Consider the following 20496-nt stretch of genomic DNA (forward strand, 5'->3'; position numbering starts at 1 on the left):
CTCTTTAGTAGTGTCATCTGCCTTGGCGATTCTCCCTCTTTTGGTGTGCTTGTCATATGTCTTCAAGTACTCCGCATGTAGAGTTCTATGTTGATAGTCTGGGGGAGTATCTCTGCCATTATATCGAGACCGACTTTGTCTAATTTGGCCTTCACTTCATCATCTTTTAGTATCTATAGACACTCCGGGCTATGGTATTGGAGAGCTACCTTTCCATGGGCTGTAATAGTTTCCTTTTGGTAGATGAGGGTCCCATGGAACGGTTAGGCATAAGGACCCAAGAAATTCATCTTTGGTTTCTGTGTCCCCCGTTGTTTCTTGCTGGCTGGGGATCCAGTGGCACTGATTGCTTGAGTGGTAGATAGGTTCTCATGGGCTTCAGACTCCGAGATCGACATCTATATCAGGCACATAAGATCAGATGATTGGTGGGGTTGATATCATTCTCTTTTTCTAGGTCAGTTAATGTGTGCAGGTCATGAAAGTGCAGGAATTATTCTATGAAATGCTCTGGTCATGAAAGACTCAGGTGTGAAAGGCTCAAGCCTGAAGAGCTCTAGCCCGTGAAAGTGTTAGTCATGAAAGGCATGCCGTGAAAGGCTCAGGCATGAAACGCTCTGGCCATGAAAGTGTTAGTCGTGAAAGACTATTTCATGAAAGGCACTGGCATGAAACGCTCTAGCCGTGAAAGTGTTAGTCATGAAAGACTCAGGCGTGAAGACTATGGCCATGAAAGTGTAGGAATTGTTCCATGAAAGGCTCAGGCGTGAAAGGCACTGGCCGTGAAAGCGTTAGTCATCGTGAAAGGCTATTTTGTGAAAGGCACTGGCATGAAAGGCATTGGCATGAAACATGCTGGCCATGAAAGTGCTCAGGCATGAATAGCTCTTACGTGAAAGTGCATGAATTGTTTCGTGAACACACTGGGTGTGAAAGGCTCAGGCGTGAAAGTGTGGCCATAATTTTCGTGAGAGTGCAGACATAATTTCCGAGAGAGTGTAACATTATATTCAATCATTTGATTTGGTGTATGTGGAAACACCAATCTTTTATAAATTTTTTGATTGAATTACTCGTGAAAAGCCAGATCATTTAGGTTAACACTCAATGTGCACTGTGTTTTGAAGAACACAAAACGAAAACAAAAACAACCAAAAAAGAAAAAAGAAAAGTAAAGAAAAAATGAGTATCAAGCTCCACCTCAAAAGAGAAGTCAAGAATCGATGAAGGGAGATGGCGAGCTCGAATGAAGCATAGGGGAGCGAATGCGACAATCACTCAATCACATGATGTGAAATTACAAAAAAGGAAAGAAAAACGATTTTATAATGCAATCGTCGGACAGGGCGGCTCTCTTAATGAAGAATGCCATGTGGCATTGCATGATTGGCTAACGAAAAATTACCATTTCATGGCATGAAACATTTTGAACTCTTTCATGGCGTGAAACTCTATAAGGTGGTTCACGGCATGAACAGCTGTAATGTGGTTTACGGCGTAAGCCCTTTTTTCTGCAGTTTCACATGGAATGCATAAGATCAAATTTTATCATTTTTTCCTTTGTGCTCAAGATGATGAGTGAATGATGCATTGCTTACCTTGTACCCATTTGTGCACTCAATGGATACCTTTTGTTTATCGCCACCATGAGAAAGCCTGGGCACTTTTGGGCATTTGTTGATGCAGTCATTTTAGTTCCATGTGGGAGTTTTTTATTGTTTCTTCCACCTAACTGAACAATTTTGTTGCTATGTATGGTTGTGGAGGGCTTCCATCTACATCTCCTTGTTGAATTCCTTTGTTTTTACCCTTAAGATCCCTGCTCACTTTTGTAGCCAAAGTGGGTACTTTCGTTGCTTTGGGAGTTCCCAATCCCTTTGGCTGAGGTTTCTTTTTCCTCCACACAAGGGTTGGTGTGGTGCTAGCTTGGATTGGGAGTAGATGTTGCATACTCTTACTACCCTCTTTTTGATGACTTAACCTGTTTACGCTATTGTCCCCCCACTCATTTTGTTTTGGGTATCCACATTGTTGCATGGCCTTGGTAGTACCCTTGTGCTCGTAGTAAATCCTTTCGGACTCATTGCTCAAAGGCTCCTTGAGGTCTCTTTGGATTTTTGGAGTCTTGCAAATCGGTTTGAGTCCACAAAGTTTGACTTTTGAATTTTTTATAGGCTCTTCTTGGCTTCCTTATATCATTCTCATGGTGTCCATATTATTTGGTTGATCTGTTAGTTGATTCTTGGGAACCCACTTCTGTGTACTCTTAGATGTAGGGTATTGTGTGGGTAAGCATCATAGAATGGTTGCTGGCCCTATCCTCTAAGGTGTTGCCATTGCACTCATTGTTTGCTCATCAATTATGATGTGCTTTTCTCTATTTGTCGAGCTCGCTCCATAAGGGTATGGACATGACCTTCTCACCTGTGCGTGCTTATTAATGATGTTTGTTCTTCCCATTGGATGTTGCATTTACTAGCACAAATCCAAGATCTTCCTAGAATCATCTCTTCTTCCATGGAACCTACATGCATGACAAACACCTTCCCGACCAAGGAAATATTTTTGATGGAAATGTTGACATTTAAAAATACCTCGGCTTTTGTGGCTATCAAGTGAACGCTACGAACTTGCGCATCAGTGGGATTTGATGCTTGGATGTAAACTCTATAAATTGAGGCATTGGCCTAATGAGAATTTGCTGGTTTTTGATTATCCATGCCTACATTAAGCTATTTGCTAATTACTCACTAATTACATCTTAATTATTTGCTGATTACTTCTTAATTATTTACTAATTATATCTTAATTATTTACTAATCACCTTGTTAATGATGTTGATTCTAGTGTTTTATCCACCATAGCTCATCACATTGCTCTAATTTCAACAAGAATATTACAGTTGTTCACGCATCAGCTATCTTTGAGGCTCTGGCTTCTGCCCACTTTGTGAAATAGTCCATGGCCACGATTATGTATCGGGCTTGGGATGAATGTGCCGTTAGACTAATGGGTCCCACAAAATCTATGCCCCATTTGTCAAATGGTTGTCTTACAATAATAGGTTTTAACAGCATCTCGTCCTTTTACTATGGGATAGCAAAGTGTTGGCATTTTTTGTATCTTTTGAAAAAAATAACATAGGCCACCATAGTCCTACTTGAAGCACTTTTTGAGCTGTGATTTCTCTAGCAAAATGCTTACCTACTATCCTTGAATGAGCCTCTTCCAATATGGTGACGAACTCATCCTCTCTAACGCACCGTCTTAGCACATTATCTTTTCCCAATCTATATAGTTCTCCCGCAATCAATTGATAAGGTGCAGCCAGCTTGATAAGCCGCCACATTTTATCTTTATTCAAACCATAGGCTAGATACTCTGAGATTTCTTCGCTCCATTCAGGTACCATGTCCAACTTAACTAAACAAGCATCAGGAAGGTCATCTTGCTGGTTCCCCATTTGGAATTCTAGACAAGTGGTCAGCCAACACATGCTGTGTTCCCTTCCTTACCGTGATTGTAAAGGAGAATTCCAACAACAATAATAACCATCGTGTGATTTTTTCAGTGGTGCAAGGTTTATTTACTAGGTATGGTAAGGCTTGGTGGTCCACAAAAAATATGAATTTGTTGGCCAAGAGGTAATGTAAATATTTCTTAACGGCATAAACCATGGCCAATCCTTCTCTCTCTGTGGTGGTGTAATTCACCTCTGCATCATTCAAATAATGACTAGCGAAGTAAATAGGATAGTCCAATTTGAACTCACCAGGCTAGGCCAGCACGCAACCAATAGCAAAATTTGTTGCATCAATGTGCATGTGAAATATGAGATCCCAATTGGGGGGTCATAGAATTGGCACGCTTGCCAATGCTTGCTTTAGATGATCATATGCTTCCTGACACTCCTCAATCCACTCAAAGAAAATGAGAAGCTTGTACAAAGGTCTGGCTATCTTAGCATAAAAAATTATCAAGGAATGAGCCTCCTCAATTGAGCATTTTGTGTCATTGCCATTCTCTTATCTTCAAACCCTTATTCAAACACTCTCTTTACATGTGAATGTCTCATTTAGCATTAGCTCCTCATGCTTAACCCAATTTTGGACCTCTTTGATGATTCATGATAAGTGGGATAAGGAGTTATTATCTTGGCGGGCCTGTGACTTCTCAAGGTAGCCCTTGCCTTATTGCCGCCCTCCTTTGGAGGTACCAATGGTTTTAGCGGTAATGAGCATGTGGAAAGACTTTGGGGACCATAGGTAAATCTTTACGATTGTCCGTTGAGCAATGTTAACCCTTACCTTCTAGCTTGAATCATGAAGGAGATGAGAAGCAAGAGGCTATGTGAAAATTGAGGTTTCATGCAAAGAGAGGGAAGTGCAGTTTTTGTGGTCCAATACCCAAATTTCAATCGGTAATTACTCATCACTCGAGTGTTGGTTTCTTAAATTGATCATATGGCTGGGAAGCTCTTTATATGCTCTTTCCACTCATGTAACTAATTTCTTAATCCCTTACTTCATTGATGATCAGAATTTCTCCCAAAGTTGCTAACTTTCAGGCGAATTTTGGCAGTTTTATAGTCCTGTAGAAATGCTCATAACTTTTCGCTCAGTTGTCCGTTTTTGAAAGTTTTTATATAGGCGCAAAGCTCTCTTCAAGCTCTACACAATTATGTAATCCTCTCTTACATAGCCTATATGGATTTAAAACTGTAATTCTCTGTGTATCTTCTTAATCATGATTAATTCCTCCTAATCTCTTATCAAAAGGCAAACCCCATGTGTCTTATCCTCTTGTAATAAGTGATTGCTATATTCATTTGCTTTAATATGTTCCGGCCAAATCGTCCAATTTGAACGGATGAACCTTACCAATATTCTCCGTATGTTTCCGTTCACATAATCCTGAGTTGGAAGATTTTCTTCCAACAAAGAATCGCCCTCTTGTTTGGAGCTGCAAGACTCGCTAAAATTCTTGCTTCTCCAGAGCCTCTCATCTTTCCTTCCATGAATTATAATCTCACCTTTGATGTGTATATCTTTATCTTAACCTAGGGAGAGAAAGGGAGGTGAGGAGGCTGTGAGGTTTCATACAAGTGTGTTTTGATTCTGAGAAGTGACCGAAGTCAAAACCCCAACTTTGTGTCACACTATTCAAATGGATTCAAAATGATATATTGTACTAAGGCCAAGATGTATCCAATTCTTGAAGATTTTATTAAAAAATATTAATGTTGGGATCTAGTCAACAGCGACAGAGAGTAATGTTCTTCAAATATTAAGAATATTACAAGACAGAGCAGGAGAGATATTGCCTTTTTTTGTAGTTTGGGCTCAAGAGGCTTGCGAGAAGGATAAAAGTGGTAAAATAGCTAGACCTGATAATCCAACAGTTCATCAGGCAATGTTCAAGCCATTGTCAAAAATTGCTTCATGTTTTGATTGTGATGCTCATAGAACGGTTCTTATTGATGACTCTCCATACAAGGGATGTGCTTCTCCTGATAATAATTGTATATATCCTGCAAAGTTTGATGAAGAAAAGATGGTCGACAATATTCTCATTGATGAGCTGCTCCCTTACTTATTGCAGCTTGATGAGAGTGAAGATGTGCATGAGATCATTGGCTCTAATCGCTATGGACAACCTCGAGTATCCAATGAAAATGAATACAGAGGTGTGGTAGATTTTTGGAGAAAGCGCAATTTAAATTGGTCGCAGAAGATAATCTACACTAATAGGCTACCACTATCAGAGATTACACAAAAGTTTGTCGACAATCAAGAGGTATTAGCGAGACAATATGAAAACAAAAGAGAAGAGATAATAGAAATTATGGCAAAAGAATGAGTCAATATTGCTAGCATGAGGGGACCACAAGTGATTTCTCTAGCTAGAAAATTGGGTTCTACCACAACGCAGTTGAAGGTAGCTAATGCAAGGGTAAACAAGGTGTTAAATGAGTACAATCTTCTCCAACGGGATAGAAATAACTAAGGTACTACCCAACATAAATGATAATTATAACCAAATACATGATTTTATACAACAATTTTGTATTCACAACAATGAAGAAACTTAATTTATGATGGTTTCTTGCAGATTTATTTCAAGGATATTGTTCCAAGGAGTATTCACTTAAATAACTAAGGTACTACCCAACATAAATGATAATTATAACCAAATACATGATTTTATACAACAATTTTGTATTCACAACAATGAAGAAACTTAATTTATGATGGTTTCTTGCAGATTTATTTCAAGGATATTGTTCCAAGGAGTATTCACTTAAAGAAGCCATTTGTCACAAGGATTGTATTTTTTTGAGGAATTTTATCTTTTTGTAATCATGAATTGACAAGAAATTTTTTCCTGTTTTTAAAGTAGTGGCAAATGTATTACTCTTCAGATAATTTTATAAATGTTGGAGCGCACTCTACTATAAGGGGCCTCCTAATTTGAAAATGTATGGAAGCTTGATCTTTGTCTTATGATTTTAATTCCTACATATTTGGACTATGGTAGAGCTAGATCAATGCCTTCTAGCTCCACCTCATGGTAGAGCTAGACTTCAAGCATTCTAGCTCCACGACATGGTAGAGCTAGACTTGAAAGCGTTCTAGCTCTACCATATGGTAGAACTAGATCAATGCATTCTAGCTCTTCCACGTCACCACATGGTTGAGTTGGACTTCAAACCATTCTAGTTCTACCATGGGGTCTAGCTAAAATATTTTGATATAACTCTACCATGTGCTAGAGCTAGACTTCAAATATTATTTCTAATTTTGCCATGGGATCGAGCTAGAATACTTTGATATAGCTCTATCACATGGTAGAACTAGATTTAAAAATATTCTAGCCCTACCACATGGTTGAGCTAGAAAAGTGCATTCTAGCTCAACCACGTGGTTGATCTAGATCAATGCATTCTAATTTCACCACATTCTGATACCTGCTAACACATTTTGTTGCGTCTTTTTAGAATAAAATGGAAGGAGTCTTTGCATCTTGGGTCATTTTGTAATGCAACTAAAGTCAACATTTTGGAACAGTATATAGTTTAATGTTAGCGTGCATAGTCACATTTGTTTTGTAATTGTTTAAAATCTATCTTTGCATAAGAGTAGTTGTAACATGCCTTCCCCCACATGCCCACCTTTATCATTAAGCATGCTCATTGTTTTCCAGGTCATGTGATTGATTCTAATTGGCAGAGGCGACTTCTTCATCACAGAGCATTAGTACGTCACATGTCCAAGAAAATCCAGAGTGTACGAAGACAGTTGGTTCAGCGTCGTCTTGACGGTCTACGGGAAATTGATGCAAGGTTGCGCTTTGTGCATCCCTCTGAGGGGGTTATCATACTGACATGGTATTTGTCAGACCCAATATGCGTACCCCTACGCAAAGAGGATGATAGGAGGGCTATTATTCTAAACCTCAATGGTTTGTTGTGCTATGTTGTCGGAACCCAATATGATGAGAAGGATCCTACTTATAGCAACGAGTTGGTAAAATATGCAATTAACCAATATCGTTATGTCCTATGTCACAAGGATGCACATGAGTTCTGTATTCAATTCTTTTATGTTTTTATTTGGAGCGCATGTAGGAGAACTAAGCTCTCTGGAATAATTGACACAGTATTTTCACAACAAAAGCCCAAGTTTGCAAGTGTTCTCTCACAAGAGCATTGTTCAAAATCCACATGGGTTGTGCAGAATAGACAAGTTTTCTTTAAAAAGCTTGAGACCTTTTGGGGTACTCTCCATCCTTTGTACAACAAGAAAAATACATTGATAATTAATGATAGCTACTATAAGGTGTTTAAGAATGAGCGAGGAACCTGGTTAATAGTCCCAGAATTGTACCATCAACCTTCCAAGGAAAGGTATAGTTTTTTGAAAGAAGATTTAAGAAATTGGTTGTTTTTATGGCTACAGAATGAAGATCGGCAAGAGTATACATGGGATAATGCCTTTGAAACAAAACCTAACCAATTCTCAGATGATGTGATGAAGAAATGGCTTGAAGAGAAAAAATCTTCTAACGTAGTCAAGGGCCTTAACTATCCTTTGTATTCCGATCGAGCCCGCGGGAGTGTAAGAATCCTCCCTCCGGCTTTTGAGATGTAAAGGTGTAAGAACATCCCCTTCTGTTCTTGTTATTATTCCCCTCTCTGAAATAGAAGAAAGATCTTGTTTTACCCTGTTTTGGCCTAGAGAGAGAAAATGTCTATAGAGAGATAATCCAAAATTGAGATATCTTTGGATATAAAAATCCTCCTAGTGTCTAAAATGGATTCCCTTGAAACAGAAGTTCAAAATGAACTTTTCAATGTGCATTAGGAATTAATTGAAAATGGTATAAGGGACCTTAGCCTAAGGCTCTACATTTTCAGACATTTTTGGATTATGTCCAATTAAGGTTCCAATGGGCCAATTGGATTAATCCAAGTGTTGGGATGAGATAAATCCAAAGAATAAAATAAAATACCCAAAAATGAGTAAATGCTCACATAAGATGAAGAGTTGACTGAGTACAAGGTTTATTAGTTAAAAGTTATGAGATATTACTAAAAAAATAAGATATTTTAGAATAATGATGCATTTTTTATACTTTGGTAAGGAAAGGGGGACTCTTTAGGTAGGCGCCTATTTCACATGTGTGGAAGGGTTTTAATTCAAAAAAATGTGATATTTTTATCTCTTCTCTCTCCTAGATCAAACCAAATCAAAAAGGGAGCCAAACTGGTCTAAATCTTGTCCAAATTGAGTCAAACTGAACCTCAAAAATTCTAGAACCCAATTGGACTTGGTTAGTGGCCTCCCTCACCTATAAATAGACCCTCAGTCATTTGTAATTAAATATTGGAGCTATACCATGCCAGTATTATATTAAAATAGTCATATTTTCTATTATCTCCTAAATTTTCCTCTCTCTTGGGAGCTTGGAGCTCTCTCTCTCTCTCCATTACAACTCTTGGAGTTGCTCTTATCCTCTTGGTGGACCAATTGATTGGTTGAGGACTTCACTTGAAATTAGAGAATCAAGCCAAACTTGGAGGTAAAGTCAAAATTTTATAGTTTTTTTCTCAATTTTCTCAATAACTTCTTCTTCTCAACCCCTCTCAAACTTAAGAAGCTTTCAAAATGATTGTTTTAATTAAAATCAAGCTTTCCCTTAAAGTCTTAATGTTTAAATTAAGAGAAAGTTAATCTTTATGCTTAATTGTAATGCTTTCTCTCTCTCTCTCTAAAAGAATAGTCATATTTATGGCTAAATCCCTTGAAAAAGGATGCTTCTCAATGATAGTCTCTTAATTCAAAGCTAAACTCTAGGCTTGATAAGCTAGACATTAAAGAAATGATATTTTCATGATTTTGTAGTATTCAAATAATAGTAAATTCTTTGAGTAGTTGAAATTTAGTCTAATTCATTCTAAATGAGAAAAGGATTATCCTAACAATTTGGAAAAAGAGGAATGTTGATATTATCTTAATCTAGTGAGATAATCATAGTTATGTTTAATTTTATGGTTAAAATTATGATTTAAATTCATAGTTTGATTCTAAGCATAAAAGAGGAACTACTATCATATTTTCATTACAAGCTTTTATTCTTTAGAAAAAAACTGAGAATTATCAATAATAGCAGCAAAGCTATGGCACAATTTTTAGAAAATAATACATATCTTGCTTTTATGCATAATGGTAAAAGAGGACTTCCTACCATATTCTAGGATTGGACATCCTATGCAAAAAGAATGATTTTCATCATATTCATGAGAAATAATTTTTTTGTAATTATGCATAATTAATTGATTATGAGAAAAGAGTAAGTTTTGGTAAATTTATTTTTATACAAACAGAGGAATTCCCATGATAATTGAGATCCAAGTAATTAAATGGTAAAAGAGGAGTTTTTGGTAAATTTATTTTTATGCAAAAAGAGGAATCCCCATGATATTTGAGATCCAAGTAATTAAATGGTAAAAGAGGAATTTTTGGCATAATTCAAATTATGAGTATTTATCAAAAGTAGAATTTTGAGCATCATTAGCTTTATGGGAAATATGGTTAGAGTTGATTTTTGTAAATCCCATGAATCCTCCTTTACTCAAAAAAAAGAATACTGAATATAATTCACGTGAGAAATTAGAGAAAGAATATGAAAATATCCATCGAGAAAAAGTACATTTAACTAAGCCAAGCAATTGGCAGAAACTTAGAAAAGTCCCATCAGTATCGAAAGTAGAGAACAGTAGTAAAAGTGGATGTGATAAGATGTGATGTGGAGCCAAATGAATGTAAATGAATGTGACGGGATGTAAATGGATGCGATGTACTTAGATGAGATGTGAATGTGATAAGAGGAGATGTAAATGTGATGTGATAAGAAGTAAATGTGATGTGACGGGATGTAAATGGATGTGACGGGATGTAAATGGATGCGATGTGCTTAGATGAGATGTGAATGTGATAAGAGGAGATGTAAATGTGATGTGATAAGAAGTAAATGTGATGTGACGAGATGTAAATGGATGTGACAGGATGTAAATGGATGCGATGTGCTTAGATGAGATATGAATGTGATAAGAGGAGATGTAAATGTGATGTGATAAGAAGTAAATGTGATGTGATAAGATATGAATGTGATGTGATAAGATGTGAATGAGATGTGAATGAGATGTGAGTAGATGTGATGAGATATGGATGAGATGTGGATGTGAATGTGAATGAATGGATGGATGTGGATGAATGTGATGAGATGTGAATGGATGTGATGTGATATGGATAGATGTGGATGTGATGTAATGTGGATGGAATGAATGTGATGTGATATGGATAGATGTGGATGTGATGTAATGTGGATGGAATGAATGTGATGTGATGTGGATAGATGTGGATGTGATGTAATGTGGGTGGAATGGATGTGATGTGATGTGCATGGATGTGAACAAGATGTGATAAGATGAGGATGGATGTGATGAGATGTAAATGAATGTGGGATGTGAATGGGTGTGATGGATGTGAATGGATGTGATGAGATGTGAGTGGATATGGTGAAATGTGAATGTGATGTAATGAGATGTGAATAGATGTGATGTGATGTGGATCTGGTTAGATATGAATGGATGAGATATGATGTGGATAGATGAGATGTGATGTGATGTGGACTTGGGTAGATGTGAAGGGATGTGAAGTGATGTAAATAGATGTGAAGTGATGTAAATAGATGTGAACGTGATGTGATGATATTTGGATGTGTTGTGGATTTGAATGAATGGAGATGGATGTGATGTGATATGAATGGATGAGATGTGATGTGGATATGTTGTGATGTGATGTGATGAGGATAGATGTGGATAGATGCGATGAGATGTAATATGATGTGATTGGATGAGAATGGATGAAGGACGATGGGAATACATATGATTCAATGCGGAATAAGAAATGTGAATTGATGTAGAAGAATATGGAATAACGAGAAAGTATGTGGAACAATGTGGAAAGATGAGAGTTTGTTAGAAACTGTATTTATAAAACCTGCTTTTAAATGACTATTTTATGTCAAGAATGTTGGGAAAGCATTCTGGCCATCTTATGAATGAGGTCGTGGAGACCTGAGTGATAAAGTTGCACAGCTGACGGAGAGTCAATGGAGGACCTCTCGCATAGCAAGGTCGTCGGTCGAGGTCTTGACCAGCCTTGGTTCGATTTAAATGGTGAGCTTCCGATAGTACGGTGGATGAGCGACCAAAGAAGCGGCCTATGAGTGAAGCGCTAGGTGACCTACGAAGGAGCCTAGAGGGTGCTGACCATACGGTGCTCGGGCTCTAGGTCACCAAAGAAACCCACCCGTGCATTGGGGAAGAAAATGGAACAAGGATTTAGAGTTGTTTTCCGGGCATGGATCTGGTTTATTGGCCTTAACGGATGAGTCCATGGCTCTTTTATATGGAACTGTTGGTTGATCTTGTTGATCTTCAATGGAGAGTCCATCTGGATTTTTCTTATGTGATTGTATTTCCGGGTATTATGAGCTAGGAACTATTGAAAAGGCCCCTGAGTGAACATGTGGTGAGCGTTCTAGTTGACAATAACACCATAGGTACACCGATGAAGGAATGATTGAAAATTAGAATTCAAGCTAGATATTTTGAAGGATTATGATTAGTGATACTATGGTTTCATTAAAAGATTATTTTAAAGTTAGCTGAATCTATGAAACAGGCAATTTCATATTGGGTGTGTAAGTGGTGTGACTATCTTAAAGTTTGTTTGAAGTGTCGACTAGGGTGCCTGGGAACTTTTTTCCCTGGTACGAGGGGAAAAACATAACCAAATTTCTAAATCGATCCTATCACTACAGTTGTTGGGGGCGGTTGGCTAACCCATGGGATTGGATGGGGTTAGGCTAGAGTGATGGATCCTTAAAATGAGACTCAATTCTGTTATGTTACAGTAGTTGAAGTAAATTCTCGGATAACCCTTGTTCTATGGAAAACAATCAACGGTTGTGCCTCTTTATGAGGAAAAAAGCGTTGGTCTCTATGATCCAAGTGCAAGTCTCTTCCTTAATCTAACCATGTGGTCGGATCAGTTTGGTTCATTAAGGCTCTTGACTACGTTAGAATAAATTTTCCTAGAGGAATCACCCGTGCTTTCTAGGCAAGGTATGTTTTTTTCAGGTTAGGTTTTGGAAGAACCGAGGGATTAGTCTCTTATAACACCATATTGGGGAATATGGGAATTTCCCATAAGTTTGGGACACGTGGTCAAAAATTTAGATTTGCCATAACTTGAACACCATTACTCCAAATTGTGCGCTTTAAAGCTTAATAGATCCCTCTTTTCAAGCACTTTCCAATGATAGGTCACATGATAGGGTTTTGAGAAACTTATAGACATGTTAATCGGGTCCCACCTTTTTAGTATTACAAAAATGGGACTTGGGAGATTCCCAAACTCACGAATATGGTGTTTTATGCGGATATCCGTGGGCAAGGCCCCGAGTGAGAGGCTTTGCCCTGAGCAAGAAGTGCTACTTCCACTGCTAGCACTCCCGAATTCAGGGTAGGGATCTTTCAGCTGGTATAAGAGCGAATTGGCTAAAGTGGATCAACCGAGAAGCAAGAAATGTCAAAAATGTACGAAGTAGCAGTAAAAGGTTGTAATTATGTGATGAAATTCATACAAATTGATATCCAGAATGAAGATTCATAAATTTGTAATTGGGTCTTCAGATGGAAGTACCACAATTGTGTGGAATTCCTAACTTGGTTGAGGCCTAGATATGATGGTATTTACCTTATAGTTCCAAGGACTATGATTACCCGTATCTACCATGGGTACTAGCAATATATACGAGTAAATCTAAGACCTTGAAATTATAAGCAAAAATGCTATCCAGATGATGAATTCAAATGCTGGTTGATATGATTTTAGAATTCTGGTTGAGAATTGATGAGGTTATTTGGATTCTAATTGAAAGATGATGATTTCTGAATTCTGGTTGAAAGAAGATAAGTTGCACAAAGCCACCACAATGAGGATGAATGGGAAGAATCCCAGTGTTGTGAGATGATGGTAGTAACTGGAAGATGATTATGACCTTCAATAGATCACTATGAGATTAGTGGATTGCCCTGACAGATTGTTGTTGTTTGACCTTTGATCCAATGGATCTAATTAAGGAATGACAAATTGAGAACCTGCATAACTAAAATTTCCATGGAGAAATGTTCAGATGGAATTTCCGGTCTGGTGGACCATTATTGTGTTAAGAAAATGAATGAATTATTCTCTGGTAATGAGTTCTGTATGTTCTTCTTGTAGAAGGGATCTTTATTCCAGGATTTCTGTGGGGGGGGCTGACCAGTCTATAAAGAACTCCAGAATTAGTTGTATCTAAAGTCAGATTTGAATTATAAAAAAAGTGGTCTTTTCACCTGAGCGTCCTAGCTAAATTGGAAAAAAAAGTGACTTAACAAGAATTTTCGTATTGATAGGGTCATGGATCGAGGTTGTTGTGGTGGGAATGTTAACCCCCAACTCGATGAGGAAGAGATTGACCCGGATGTTCATAAAACTCTTCATAGATCGTAGCCTGGACCTTTCAAGGGAGAAGGGAAAAACTTGGGTGAGGTTGTGGAGAAGTGGATCGAAGCAATGGAAGTCACTGGCTGGCACTACAAGACACTGCTGCCATACACGTGTTCAATACACGCGAGAAGTATATGAGTAGTATCGGGCGCGTGTATATTGGCATCTAAATTCGCGTGTATTGAAGTTTCAGAAATGCATCTACGAGCGCGTGTATACTGGTTTCAAAAATGCGTGTATCAGTGCGTGTATGTACACGCATTATTACACGCGAGAACTTTATTAAGAAAAACTCCATTCCTTTACAATTGTAGTGATAAAACACCTAAATTTCCATTTATGCTTAAATTATAATGTTTTTAAAGCATTTATCTCTCTCCCCCAAAGAATGTTCATTCCTATGACCTATTCTATATTCAAATGAAGCTTCTCATAAAGCAATTTTCGAATCTAAAAGTAATTTCTATGCTTGTCAAATTGAGGCTAAATAATTGGCTTTTTAATGCTTTTATGCTATTTAATTTATGGAAAAATTAAGAATCCATTCCATAATTAGATATTGATCCAATTAATGGTCATTCTAATCATAGGGATATTACTAAACTTTACGCTTTCAAATTTTTGAGATTTATCAGTAATACAACGGAGCTATGGTAAAATTTCTAAAAAATTAACACATAAATCATTTTCATTCATAATATGAAAAGAGGACTTCCTACCATATTCTAGGATTAATCAACCCCTCTCAAGCTTGAGAAGCATTCAATTGAATGTCTTTTTAATACAATTGAAGTTCTTTAAAAACTATTTTCTTTAAACCATCTCATAGTACATTATAGTATATATCATTACACAATCCCACTACATGCATTTACAACAATGAAATATATTCAAAAATAAATCATGAAATGATAATTAAAAGATAACATATACAATATAAATGTCATCAATTTAGAACGATACAGTGATGGATTGGTTAGGGTTCGATCTCATCTTCAATAAGATCCATCCTTGCCAAACGATCAACATCAATATCCATTTGATCAATTTGTAAGGCTACGATTAAATTTATTTCACTATCGATATTCTGTCCATTGATAATGGTATCGATGCCCTGATCATCCTCATCAACATCACCATCATCCTCAATGGTAGGGTCATTCTCATTCTCATGATAATGGTACCGATGCCCTGATCATCCTCATCAACATCACCATCATCCTCAATGGTAGGGTCATTCTCATGATCATGAGAAATGGCACGCTCATCCTCATTATCATGATCATCTCTTATTTCTTGATCATCGATCACAACATCTTCATTGGCATGTTCGACATCATCTTCATTGCGGCTTGTTGCATCCTCCATATGCTCCATATCAGTGAATGTATTATACATCACTTTGGAACGTGGTGCAATAGGGATGACATACCACCATTTAATGTCATGCACCATTGGCAGATAGATAACCTACTCAAATACACACTGCAGTAATTAATTAGCATATCAAAAGTCAAGGGGTATGCAAGCTTAGATATATATGTACATGAAACACATTAGTAAAAAATGCATACCTCCTCACATTGTTGTGGCAATACGAGCCTATCTTTCTTTGTTTGCCAAAACTTTGTAGAGTCAATAGTTACATAGCCACTTGCATGGCGTTTTATCATTGCATTAGGCCCCTTTTCCACCACGTTCATTTGCCATTTGACATCCAAAACATACACAAAGAAGCGACGAAAGTCAAGCCTAAATATGTCTTGGATTGTGCCACAATAATCATCCATTTTTCTATTAGCTCCCTCAAAGCTACTAATGACACCGCAATCTTGTGTATTCCTCTTTTCATCAATTCTTTGTGTTCGAAAATGCTTGCCTTCACACCATATAGCATTGAACATAATGCACTGGACCAAAATAGAAGCAATATTTGTGTAAGGAATGTGAATAAATATTAAAAGAAAATCACTTACAACTAATGCAAAACATTAGTTCTATGTACCTTTAACATGCATCCTCGTGCATACTCCCATTCTTCCGCTGTGATATGCAGCCCCTCGCCGCTCTCTGCTCTCTCCATTTCCTCATGCAACCAATCAACATGGATATCATTCAGAAGTGTTGCTAGATGCTTAGGGTACGCCTTACGAGAGCCATGTTGCCTCCGAAAGAGAGCTCTTTCTGCTTGCCTTTTTGTCTTTGCATCCTCATATCTTGTAACCCATCTGCTCATCACATCACTATTAAGGATGCAAGTGAAATTGAGATCATCAATCAATGTTCTGTCAATTACTTTACTCTGTCCTTTTCCTTGAGGCACAATAGAGGTCATCCTCAAGTCCTCTTCATTGCTCCATAGTGGTGGCAAAGAGCTGTCCACCTGACCAAGAAATTCTGAAATATATACAAGAGACTCTTGTATTAACCAACCCTTGGCCATGCTTCCTTCGGGCCTTGCACTTTGCCTCACAAAGTCTTTTAAGGTCTTCATGAAGCGCTCTAGGAAGAACATCCAACGTGCATGCACAATGCCACATAAAGCAATTTTTAGCGGGCTAGGAGCGCGGGTATGATCCCGATCCCTTGTAGCGCGGGTACAAATAGAAGAGTAAAATGGCTCTTGCAAGCTGAAGATAGCAAAAATAGCTAGAGTGGCATGGAGAAACTAGTGCGAGACAAACCATCTAGATCGGAACACCCAGACATGGAATGATCTCAAGATTTACCTAAGGAAGAGATTCCACCCTCCTAGCTTTTTGGAAACCAAGATGAATGAATTCTTAGAGTTAACCCAGGGGAGCAAAACTATTGAAGTGTATCACCAATCGTTTGCTCTCCTTCTCAACTACTTGCCACCGCTCGATGAAGAACAACTGATGGTGGCCAGGTTCATTCGAGGAATGAACGAACCTTTGGATACCCTGGTAAAGAATGCCAAGCCAGTTTCTATGGCTAAAGCTGTACATATGGCGAAGGATTTTGCAAAGGCCTTTGTTGTCAAGGTTCTGTCGAAGCTAGTCCCATCATCTTTCAAAATATTTCTAGCTCTGGAAGGTGATTCCAACTTTCCACCGCCTTAGAGAAAACAAGGTCAAACTCAGGATATGGGAAGTTCCAAAATGGAAGAAAGGTCCTTTTCTTGAAACTCAATCCCCTAAAATTCAACTTCAAAAATTCCACCCTTGAACAAAGAAGTTAAATGCTATAACTCTCAAGGATTCGAACATCGTAGTATGGATTGCCCAACTCCTTTTAGATCAAGGTTTTCGGGGTAGGGAAGTCAGGGACCAAGATTCCAAACTCCAGCTCCTTTGTTCCAGAGTAATCAGGTTCCTTTCTGTTAAAATCAGGGAAATACCAGAGGAAGACCCTCTAACCAACCCTTAGCTTCAATGCAAAGTAATGCAAGACCTTCCCCTCCTCAGAATAGGGGAAGTCAAAGAGTGATGTTCCTAGATTGGCCGTCCACTTCCAAGGCAGTAACGCTGGAAGTGATTGAAGAAGAAGAAGAAGAGGAAAGAGATTATTCTCTAGGCAAGATAAGGACATCTCGTGTTTTTAAGTGGGGTAGGATGTAAGATTCCTCCCTGCAGATTTTGAGATGTAAAGGTGTAAGAACCTCCCCTTCTATTCTTGTAATTATTCCCCTTCTATTCTTGTAATTATTCTCCTTCTATTTTGGCCTAGAGAGAGATAATCCAAAATTGAGATATCTTTGGATATAAAAATCTTCCTAGTGTCTAAAATGGATTCCCTTGAAACAAAAGTTCAAAATGAAGGAATTAATTGAAAATGGTATAAGGGACCTTAGCCTAAGGGTCTACATTTTCAAAAAAATTTGGATTATGGCCCAATTAAGGTTCTAATGGGCCAATTGGATTAATCCAAGTGTTGGGATGAGATAAATCCAAAGAATAAAAATACCCAAAAATGAGTAAATGCTCACATAAGATGAAGAGTTGACTAAGTACAAGGTTTATTAGTTAAAAATTATGAGATATTACTAAAAAATAAGATATTTTAGAATAATGATGCATTTTTTACACCTTGGTAAGGAAAGGGGGACTCTTGAAGTAGGCGCCTATTTCACATGTGTGGAAGGGTTTTTAATTCAAAAAAATATGATATTTTTATCTCTCCTGTCTCCTGGATCAAACCAAATCAAAAAGGAAGCCAAACTAGTCCAAATCTTATCCAAAGAACCCAGTTGGACTTGGTTAGTGGCCTCCCTCACCTATAAATAGACCCTCAGTCATTTGTAATTAAATATTGGAGCTATACCATGCCAGTATTATATTAAAATAATCATATTTTCTATTATCTCTTAAATTTTTCTCTCTCTTGGGAGCTTGGAGCTCTCTCTCTCCACAACAACTCTTGCAGTTGCTCTTCTCCTCTTGGTGGACCAATTGATTGGTTGGGGGCTTCTTTGCAATTAGAGAATCAAGCCAAACTTGGAGGTAAAATCAAAATTTTATGGTTTTTTTTTTTCTAATTTTCTCAATAACTTTCTTCTTCTCAACCCCTCTTAAGCTTGAGAAGCTTTCAAAATGATTGTTTTAATTAAAATCAAGCTTTCTCTTAAGGTCTTAATGTTTAAATTAAGAGAAAGTTAATCTTTATGCTTAATTGTAATGCTTTCTCTCTCTCTCTAAAAGAATAGCCCTCTTTATGGCTACATCCCTTGAAAAAGGATGCTTCTCAATGATAGTCTCTTAATTCAAAGCTAAACTCTAGGTGCTTGTTGTTGATAAGCTAGAGATTGATATTTTCATGATTTTGTACTATTAAAATAATAATAAATTCTTTTAGATTGTTTGTGAGTAGTTGAAAACTAGTCTAATTAATTCTAAATGAGAAATGGATTATCCTAACAATTTGGGAAAAGAGGAATGTTGATATTAGCTTAATCTAGTGAAATAATCATAGTTATGTTTAATTTTATGGTTAAAATTATGATTTAAATTCATAGTTTAATTCGAAGCATAAAAGAGGAACTACTATCATATTTTCATTACAAGCTTTTATTATTTAGAAAAATTTGAGAATAATCAATAATAGCAGAAGCGAAGCTATGGCCAAATTTTTAGAAAATAATACATATCTTATTTTTATGCATAATGCTAAAAGAGGACTTCCTACCATATTCTAGGATTCGACATCCTATGCAAAAAGAATGATTTTCATCATATTCATGAGAAATAATTTTTTTGTAAGTATCCATAATTAATTGATTATAAGTTAGCTGATGTTGAGAAAAAGGCAATTTCATATTGGGTGTGTAAGTGGTGTGACTAGTTTTATATTTACATGAACTTCCGGCTAGGGGGCCTTGGAACTCTTTTCCTTGGTACCCGGGACAAAACCTAACCAAATTCCTAATTGGATCCCATCACTACAGTGGTTGGTAACCCATGGGATCGGATGGGGTTAGGCTGGACTGATGGATCCATAAATCGAGACTCAACTTTTGTTATTACGATAGATAAAGTAAATCCCAGACAGTAATTGTTCTATGGATAGGAATCAACGGCTGTGCCTCTTGAATGGGGAAAAAAGCGTTGATCCCAATGATCCAAGTGCAAGTTTCTCCTTGATCCGCCGACCAAATATCTTATAGATGCAATTGGATCAGTTGATCAGAAATGATCTTGACTACGTTAGAGTAAAAAGTTATCCTGGTGGAATCGCCCGTGCTTTCCGGTAAAGGAAGTTTTTCCGGGTTCGGTTTTGGAACAACCGACAGATTAGTCTCTTATCCGGATATCCGTGGGTGAGGCCCCGAGTGTGGGACCCCTGTCCCGCGCGAGAAGTGCTACTTCCGCTCTGCTAGTACCCCGAATTCGTTGCTCGGTGGGAACAGAGATTTCACAATAACGAGAAATGATGTGGAACAATGTGGAAAGATGAGAGTTTGTTAGAAACTCTATTTATGAAACCTGTTTTTAAATGACTATTTTATGTCAAGAATGCTGGGAAAGCATTTTGACCATCTTGTGAATGAGGTGGTGGAGACCTAAGTGATCAAGTTACAATAGCTGGTGACGGCGGCAGAGAGTCAATGGAGGACGTCTCGCGTAGCAAGGTCAACTAGCCTCGGTTCGATTTAAATGGTAAGCTTCCAGTACGGAGGATGAGGGACCAAGGAAGTGGCCTATGAGTGAAGTGCTAGGTGACCTTTGAAGGAGCCTAGAAGAAGGTGCTCACCATACGGTGCCAGGGCTCTGGGGGGTCACCAATGGGGGGGTCACCAAAGATACACACGCGTGCATCGGGGAAGAAAATGGAACAAGGATTTTGAGTTGTTTTCTAAACTCGAGCATGGATCTGGTTGATTGGCCTTGCTGGTCCTCAACGGATAAGTCCATGG

This window comes from Cibotium barometz, chromosome 28 (assembly GCF_041138505.1).
Source record: "Cibotium barometz isolate CiBa-2024 chromosome 28, ASM4113850v1, whole genome shotgun sequence".
Lineage (NCBI taxonomy): Eukaryota > Viridiplantae > Streptophyta > Polypodiopsida > Cyatheales > Cibotiaceae > Cibotium > Cibotium barometz.